Here is a 9,027-nt window from a genome sequence, read left to right on the forward strand (position 1 = left end):
GTGGGGGCCCAATGACAGAGGAAAGAGAAGGAAATATTCACAATCCTGCCAGGCCACACTCAGAAGTTTTTCTTTTTCCTTTACAATAGAAGATGCTAGACATGTTTGTTTGTTTTTCACACTTAAAAGATTTCAAAAGTAGAATTCATGACCCAAATCAATGAGTGTTCAGTGAATAAGTACATCAGTGAATGAACGAATAGTAACTGAACATTTATTCTGGGGAAGGAAGAGTAAAGATATTTAAATAGAACTTTTTCACTTTATTACATTTTTAATTCATATTCTATCAATCATTGATAGAAGTGCATGAAATCATTTTAGAGATTTTTTTAAAAACTATGTTGACTGTAAAGTCAAAATATGAATCTGGGTCTTTTTAATCCAATTAATTGCCATTTTGTACTCCATGACACTGTGTCTTTGGAAGAATGAGAGCAATTAGAACAATGATGTCGTAGGCTAAAGAATGAGGATGTTTATGAAATGATCCGTGTAAACTAGGCTAATAAAAGACAGTTAAAGCCAGTGAAGTAACAGCCCAGGTAGCCACTTCCCATCCAGTGCTCTCAGCACCTGTCCCACTTACTTGTGGTTTCTCTACTCTGCTTTGTTTTTCTTCACACCATTGGTCACTGATCTATTGATTTGCTTATCTTTTGTCTCCCCTGGCTACAAATGAAGCTCCAAGAGAAAGGAGACGTCTCAATCTTGTTCCCTGCTGTCTTCCCTGGGATGTAGAGCAGTGCTTGGCAACAGCTGTCCCTCGCATAAATATATTTTGAATTTATGAATGCACCATTCTAGAACACTGATTGTTCTATTCTTTAAGTATATTTTTCATTACTATTTTCTCTGTGAGAAATGAGGGCAAAATTAAATGGCAAAATTAAGAAACAATTCCAGAGGCAATTTGGTATTGCTATTTTTATCAATTATTTTTCTTCCCTATATAAAGTTCACCCCACTAGTTCTGCCAAATATACTCTAGGTTTTAAGTACCTTTTTAAAAATGTAGTGCAAAAATTGTGATATTAACATGAATTTCTAAGTTAGTAACTCTCAAATTTGATGTCATTGACAAATTTCATTTTACTCATTCAACTGTGACCTAATTCCATGAGGACTGAGACTATTGGAAAGACACTTTTTTTTTTTTTTTGGTGAACACAGAAATCCCTTGAGATGATTTTCCCAAAACCAAATCAATAAAATATATGAATCTGCAGCTGTAAAATATAGTACCTTACCTGTTTAGGGAGAGAAAATTAAATCTTAGTTTAAATGACTACTGTAAGTGTCATAATAATTTTGCTATTCTTGGAAAAACTTCATCAATATTTTATAATATTATTCCCTGCAAAAGAACTGAATAAAAATATTTTATTAATCACAGTGATATTAAAACTATCTGTCACTTGTAGAATGCATATGTAATAAAGCAATCAGATAAAATTGATAACAGAGAAAAATGGCCTACATTAAACTGTCTGCTGAGAAAGTTCTGAAATTGCTTCTTTTCATGAAGATTTCAATAGCTAACTCTCTCAATTTGCAAATGAAGATAAATGCTAAGATAATTTTTAAAACTAAGAATTGTGAAATAGACTTAAGAGAGACCTACAGTGGCTAACAGTGTAACATTGGAAAGAAATGCTTACAAACTTTCTGAGATAAGTATTTTTATTCTCTTGTTATTTTCTGAGACGTTTACTTCAAATTCTCTGTAACTTTATTAAACACTAAACTAATCTAATCATTGTCATTAAGCAAATCTTTTTGTGTATTTAGGGTTCATTTTTTAAATATATCTGAAGAATTAGACTAGAATCAGTATGCTCCACATGTCTGGTTTAAAATCCATTAAAAGGTAGGGCAGAGGGGGAGAACCTAAGTCAGAGAATGCCATAGGACAGACACCAAGATTTGCCTCCCAAGATCCATTCTCCCTAATTTCCTCAGGAGCAGAATCCTGACTAGATTTGGAGTGATGATGCTCCTGGCTTAAAACTCACTTCTGTGCGGGCGTTCAGACTTTCTGGGAGCATGTGACCTAGTTCAGGCAATGCAATGGAAGGGAGCAGTGTTGGCTCACACACCTAGGTAAGCAGTGGTAGGACAATGGCAGCAGGGCTGAGGGTCTTCATGAGGACTTTAGGTTGAAAATCACCTAATAGCATTCACTGAAGTCACTGAAGGAGCCTTAAACTGTCTTCCCCTGGACTTCTTTTCATGTGAAAAAGAAAAACAAAATCTCTCTTTCAGTAAGCTAGTATAATTCAGTTTGTGTTACATGTAGCCGTATTTCAATCCCTGGTTCATAGTCTCATCAGCATAACAGATAACTTTGAAAAAGTCCCTACAATAAGAAGACCCATTTAACATGGTTAACACTAATTTCTTCAACTTATTTAATCGTACACTGCCCGATATTTCCCTATGCACCAGCAACCTAAAACCACACTTTAGTAAATATTTAGAGATCTAAAAAGGCAAAAAAAAAAAAAAATCAAAGTTTAGAAACTGTATCAGCGGTCATAATTGTTCCTGATTCCTCTATTCCTTAGAAAGCATCATTACCAGTGACAATTATTGACATAACTGATTACTCAGAGTGCTAAGCTTCCTCTATCTTCATAAGCCTTGAGTGTGCCAGTCACCGTAAGTGACTTAAGCAAACAATCTCTAAAAATTATCCTTTCTCTCTGCTCTGATTTTTCCAGGGGTGGCTGTTTGCTAAAACGTAATGCATACGATGATGACTTGTCAAATTCTTAAACAAATGTAGGCAAGAGAAAATTGCATGGCCTTTCTCTGGAGTTTGGTGTATGTCCACCAACTTCTAGTGTTATGAGCACTGGGTCAACATTCTCTTACTGGTATTTGAGCCACCTGCCCATTTCTCCTACCTTATAATGAGAAGAGAAAAGTTACTGGATTCCCTTTCATGTAAATGAAGGAATTTATCAGCCACAATTGTATCAAACTAAAAGACCAAGATAATGAACAAGCAAAATGATTTGTCCATACTAATGTATTTCAAAGAAGCCACTACGTCAAAAAGTGAAAGTCAACTTCAGTATGTCTGAGTATATATTTATGGTTAACAGAGATAAGCCTCAAGGAGGATAACTGCTTTAAGTCTTATCCTATATTCTAAAGGAAGAAGGGGAAATTTAAATAGAAATATACCTGAAAATAATAGTGCATTATCATTTATGTTTAGTAATAAATGATAAATGTCTATTTTTTTATAACATCATGTGACATTACTGTCGTTTTTAAGAGAAAAATACATTTAAACCGTTTTTCTTTCAGAATGATTCCGTGCTGACACAGGATTATACCAGAAATAAGGCAATGGTCAGGGTGATTCTGAGCACAGCATGGTGCTCATCCCCGATTTGTCCTGCCAGTCAGGTTCCGCAGGCGAGTTCCCGGGGCAGACAGACTGCTGGGAAAGGGTAATGAAAGCCTAAAAGGAGGAAAACCAAACGGCAGGCACGAGTGATTCACTACGAGGGTTCTAGTTCCTGCAGCCATGGGAGATGAGGCAATCAGGGAAGCAACAAAGGGAATTTTCACTGACGCTTCATTGAGGATACAAGAGAGTGCTCTTGGCACGGATGTCAGGATGCTGATGGACGTGAGTTTCAGCAGAGGCCTGGGACAGCAGCAGAATCTGCAGCAGGCATGGTGAGCAAAGTTGCTGCTTTGGAGTTAGCCACGAGAGGAACTAGCACCGAGACTAGTAAAGAAAACACGAAGAATGCCTGGGTCATTGGAGACAATCCACTGAGAACATACAGAGGGGGAGAGTGCTCAGAACATGAATCTGTGAACTTAATTTTATTCTAAGACACTAGGGTGCAAACACAAAATGTGACTGAAGGCAGAAAAAAACAAGTGACGGCTTATGTAAAACTATATTCAAACAAAATAAATACTGATGGCCTTGGGACCTTGTAGAAGACGAGGCTATGAGGCCATGGTGAGTTCAGTTTGTCTAACGGAGGTGGGGGGTCAACAGAAAATAGTTATAAATGAAGAGCGTTAATCTTAGACATAATCAACCCGGGCCGGGGGGAGAAGAAAACACACAAGAACCAAACCCATGAAGGGCTTTTCATCACTAGGAAAGTTAGGATCAAGTGAGCAAAAGCACACACGTGCTTAGATACTTTTTTTGGACTAGCACCTACCTACTACTGTAAGGGAAGCAGAGCACAGGTGCTATTCCTTCCAGACTTGCAGGTAAAGGCTGGGGCAGGTTAGAGGGTCCTGAGGAGCACTCAGACGAGAACACATGATCAAATAGGGTAGGTTACAAAGAGTAAAAATAGAAAATAAAATCTTATCACAGTCAGGTGAGGAGAAAAACAAACTCCAAAAGATGGGGAAGATAAAGTGCTCTTGAAATATACGGACCTTCCACACAAATAGTGGGGTTTATGTCGGTTTTAATCCATGTAGGCGCAACCTTAACCCCTTTCAACCTCTGTCAGATGGAAAGCATTCCTGAGCCCCTCCTTATCCTATAAAATGTATTTTTTAGAATGAAGAAATGTCTGAAAATTGGAGAAAAGTTAGATTAGTAAGCCTTCTGAAAACATAAGTAACCTACTGAATATGAAGAATACAAACTGTAAAACTAACTCATATAACGAAAAAATCTTAAGGATCAAACCAAAACAATTATTACTATCTAGGAAGAGGACAGATGCTGGGTAAAAATTTATTTTGAAAATCCTCTTCGTCTGAGTGTATCTCTTTCTGTAGAAGTGTCTTTAAAAAAAAAAAGGTAAATTATTTATTTTAACTTCTTCAAATGTATTGTCACAGTCTCTTTAAAAGAGGATCAATTATAGCCAAAATGGTAAGGAAAAATTACTCTTCCTGATCATAGCGTGGTGGAACTAAGTCATAATTTCAAGCATACCTATAGTATGTTTTAATATTACACTACAGAATATATTCAGATTTATGCCCTCCTTTGAAGTTACGATAAGCATTTAAACAGGCAGCCTTATACTTCCTCCTCGAAGGAGCAGGAAATTGAACCAACCAGAGCTCTGAATCACAGGAAACTGGAAGGCCATAGTCTTTAACGCTCATAAAGAATCATCCTCATAGCGTCTTTAAATTTACTTGTAATTCAGACAAGTCCTTCCTTGGAAAACATGTTTATCTCCAAAAACCTCTCCACTTTTCCCTTTACAAATTTCTGTTTCAAATATTCTTTCAATAGGATTTACAGACATGTCCCTGATCTCACTTAAAAAAGAAAAAATTTAGTCTCCCTTTCGGTAAAAATTGAGTAATTATCATCCATTCATCATAAAAGATTTTAGGGAAACCTTTATACATGAAAATAAAGCCCTCTACAACCAAGAATCTTTATGAACTCTGGGGAAGTGTAAATCCAATGTGCTTAATTGCTGAGAAGATTTTCCCCTTGTTAGCCAAATTAGGCAGGATTACACTAGCTCCTTAATTTGTTTCACTTTCATAATCTTTTTAAAGCTTTCTAGATACAATTCTCTTTTGTTACGTGAACAAATGGATTTGGGTTATTATGTGGGAGCTTATATTTTCGAAATATACTTTGAGGCATTTCCTACCATAGAAGGCTTACGGGTTTAAGAATAGAAATAATGTTATTTACACTGAAAATTAATTCAAATGTATAAACATTTTCCAGTGATTTGGGATAATGTTTTTAAATTATTTTTAAAACCACATCTTTTTCTCTGTGATTTTAAGCATATTGTCCTAGAAAATAAAGAGAATAAGGAACACAAATAAAAATTTACTTTTAATAAACCTAGGACATTTATCTGTGAGTCAGAATAACAATAATACGAATAAATCCAGAGAAGGTAAAATAATGGGAATAAACTCAGGAAGATGCCTATAGTAACAGAACTCAGACTAACCTGTCAGTATCTCCAAAATCGGTAACACAGCATAACATCCCTTGATTGAAACATCAGGATATGTGAGCCCAACTGTGGAAGCTTCTATGAACCAACAGAAAAACAAAAAATCAGGACAAGTAAAACTGAAAAGGCAGGGGCTCATGCCTGTTATCCCAGCTTTGGGAGACCGAGGCAGGTGGATTACTTGAGCAAGGGTAAGACTCCGTCTCTACTAAAAAGTAGAAAAAAATGAGCTGGGTACAATGGCGGGTGCCTGTAGTTCCAGCTATTTGGGAGACTGAGGCAAGAGGTCTACTTGAACCCAGGAGTTTGGGGATGCTGTGAGCTCTGATGCTATAGCCCTCTACCCAGGGTAAAACAGTGAGACTCTTTCTGAAAAAGTAAAAAATGTATATAAATCCTTTGAAAAGCTAAAAAAGGCATGTGTCATCAAAAAAAAAAATTTGAAAAGGAATCCTACTGGCATGCTATATTATCAGAAATCGTTTAGTCAGTGAGGCAGAGCAAAAGACAGCAGCATAAAGACAGGCAAACCTACAGCTGCCTGTTCATGCTATGTACACAAAATAGAAAGAAATAGGAAAAGCAAACGGCAAAGAACAGTCGTCAAAATAATCTTCTCACAGATAACCAAAATATCATCACAAATAAAAATACATAGTGAAGTCATCATCTATACAGAGCAATGACTCAAAGGAAAGGTACATAATAACGTCAGGAAACATGAGACTTCAGAACAAAAAGGAGTAAAATATAAACGAATCTTAGGAAGAGAGTGGAAAAAAAGTAAGACAATCCCCAAAGTGAAGGATACACGGGCAGGACAAATTACTGTAAGAAACACGTAGAATAACATAGAGAACAATAAAGAAAATGAAACAGAAATGAAGAGTTAAAGTGATTAGAGAAAAATGATCCTATAGAAGGCAAACGAACATACACATAAATGGTTCTCTCAAAGGTGAGAATCAACGTAATGAAACACAACAACATTTAAAAATATAATACAAGAAAACTTTCCAGAAATTAAAAACAGGATAATGATAAATCTAGGAATAGAAAGAGCACAGGATGTCCCAAGAGAAAAAAAAAATGGATATAGAATTACCAATATTAAGAATAATTAAATCACTGGTCCTCAAAGATAAGGAAATAGTCCTTTAAATATACAAATGTAAAGATCAAGTTACTTATGAAAAGTAAAAACTTCAGATTCGTCTCCAAAAGTTTCTCAGGAACACCAGAAGACAGTGGAAAAATGTTGACAATATTCTCAAAGAACGTGAGTATTTGACAATAATTTTAAACACAACACAAAATTTCATGCAGAAATAAATATTCTTGGGGGTGGGACACACAACTAAGAGGGACTTTATCTAACAAATGTAATCAGTATAACCTAATTCTTTGTACCCTCAATGAATCCCAAGTGATAAAAACAAGAAAGTAATAAAAACATAAACTTTTTGAACACATCAATATCTCAGGGTATTTAGTGCCTATGAATTCTTCCTGCAGAAACCAGTCGGTGTAAACTTCAGACACCCAAGAAATAATTAGAGATATAGTTGTATAAGGGACCGGTGGTGAATGTTAATTCCCTTTAACTCTAAAAGTAAGACTGAATAATTATAGAGGTTACAGTTACAAAACAAAATGTGAAGTTTGTAAATCCTGGCAGAACTCTTTCACTTGCTTGGTCTCTTCTCCACGCTAGGTAGATGTACATCTTCCATCTGTAGGAAATCCTCTAGTGTACAAGATGAAGAGGATGAAGAAGAGGATAGACAGATGAAGACAACTTAAGCTAGGGTTATAGGAAGTTATGCTATGTGTGGATCTCTAGGAAAAGAAAGAAGGTCTATAAAGCTTAGGTAAGAGGCTTTTACCAGTATGTTTATTGGTGTGCAATTCCCTCAGAAACTGGTGGCTGGTGTACAGGAGAATAGGGGACCCTCATATATATTAGTTTTCTGCAGCAGAGTTGATTAGGCACCAAACACATTCTCCTGTTCATTGTCTCCAGGGCTTAAAAAAACAAAAATAAATTCCAATATACTAGGATTCCAAAATTGAGTGGATCATTAGCTTCATAAAATGTACTGACTGTGGCTAAATAGAACTGCATCTTTTAATAAATCAATATAATTTCAGACATAATTATTGTTGCTTTTAAAATAATTTTACATAGAAATCACTAGGATAAATATTTGCTGACTCTGAACAAACTAGAAACTTTGTTGGTATTTAAAATAAATTTACCCTCACTACTTTTTTAACCTATCAAGTTTCTGTTCATTTATTATTGTAGTTTAAATTCTGATATATATTCATAAAAATAACATATCTATCAAGCATTTTCTGTATGTCATTCATGATTCTAAGTGTTTTACACATATTGTCTCATTAATTCTATTCATTTCCTTGTGACATAGGTATTATTATTAAGCACACTTTTATATGAGAAAATAAAATGTACACTGCACAAAAAAGTAGCATAAAGTAATAAATCCTAGTCCCTGAAACAGAAAACCTAAAGTCACATTTCTCTTCTTTCATTTAGTGTTAGTTTGAAGAAGTTATTTAAACTGAAGTTTTAGTAGTTTTAACCATAAAAAAGTAATATCATGGTAATAATAATGATAAAAAATAGTAATGTTCATGTCTACTCTAGAGTATTATTTTGAGGATCAACTCACATAAATGCTCCTAAGAATACTTTAATAAGTATTTTTAGGAAAGACTCATATCAATTGATAACAGTAATATTATTATTATTATTTTTAGGTGGTAAAAACTTTCTATGTGGCCATCTCATTTATAATTAGCAACACTATGAAAAGCTTCTATATCTTTAAACTTAACAGGGTGATACTGTTTTTCAACAGAACTAAAATCCATTAGTTCTATAAATCGTTTGTTTCTACAAAGTTAATCTGAAATTCTAGTCTCTGAATGACCCATGGGAGGATAGTTCATGTCAATCTCTCAAGGGATCGTTATCTGAAAAATTTTACAGATCACTGATAGTGGAATGAATTGGCTAACCAAAGGCTGGAGTAGCAGTTTTAAAATCATAGGAGCTGTG

This window comes from Otolemur garnettii, unplaced genomic scaffold, assembly GCF_000181295.1.
Source record: "Otolemur garnettii isolate 467f Iridium unplaced genomic scaffold, OtoGar3 scaffold00076, whole genome shotgun sequence".
Taxonomy (NCBI): domain Eukaryota; kingdom Metazoa; phylum Chordata; class Mammalia; order Primates; family Galagidae; genus Otolemur; species Otolemur garnettii.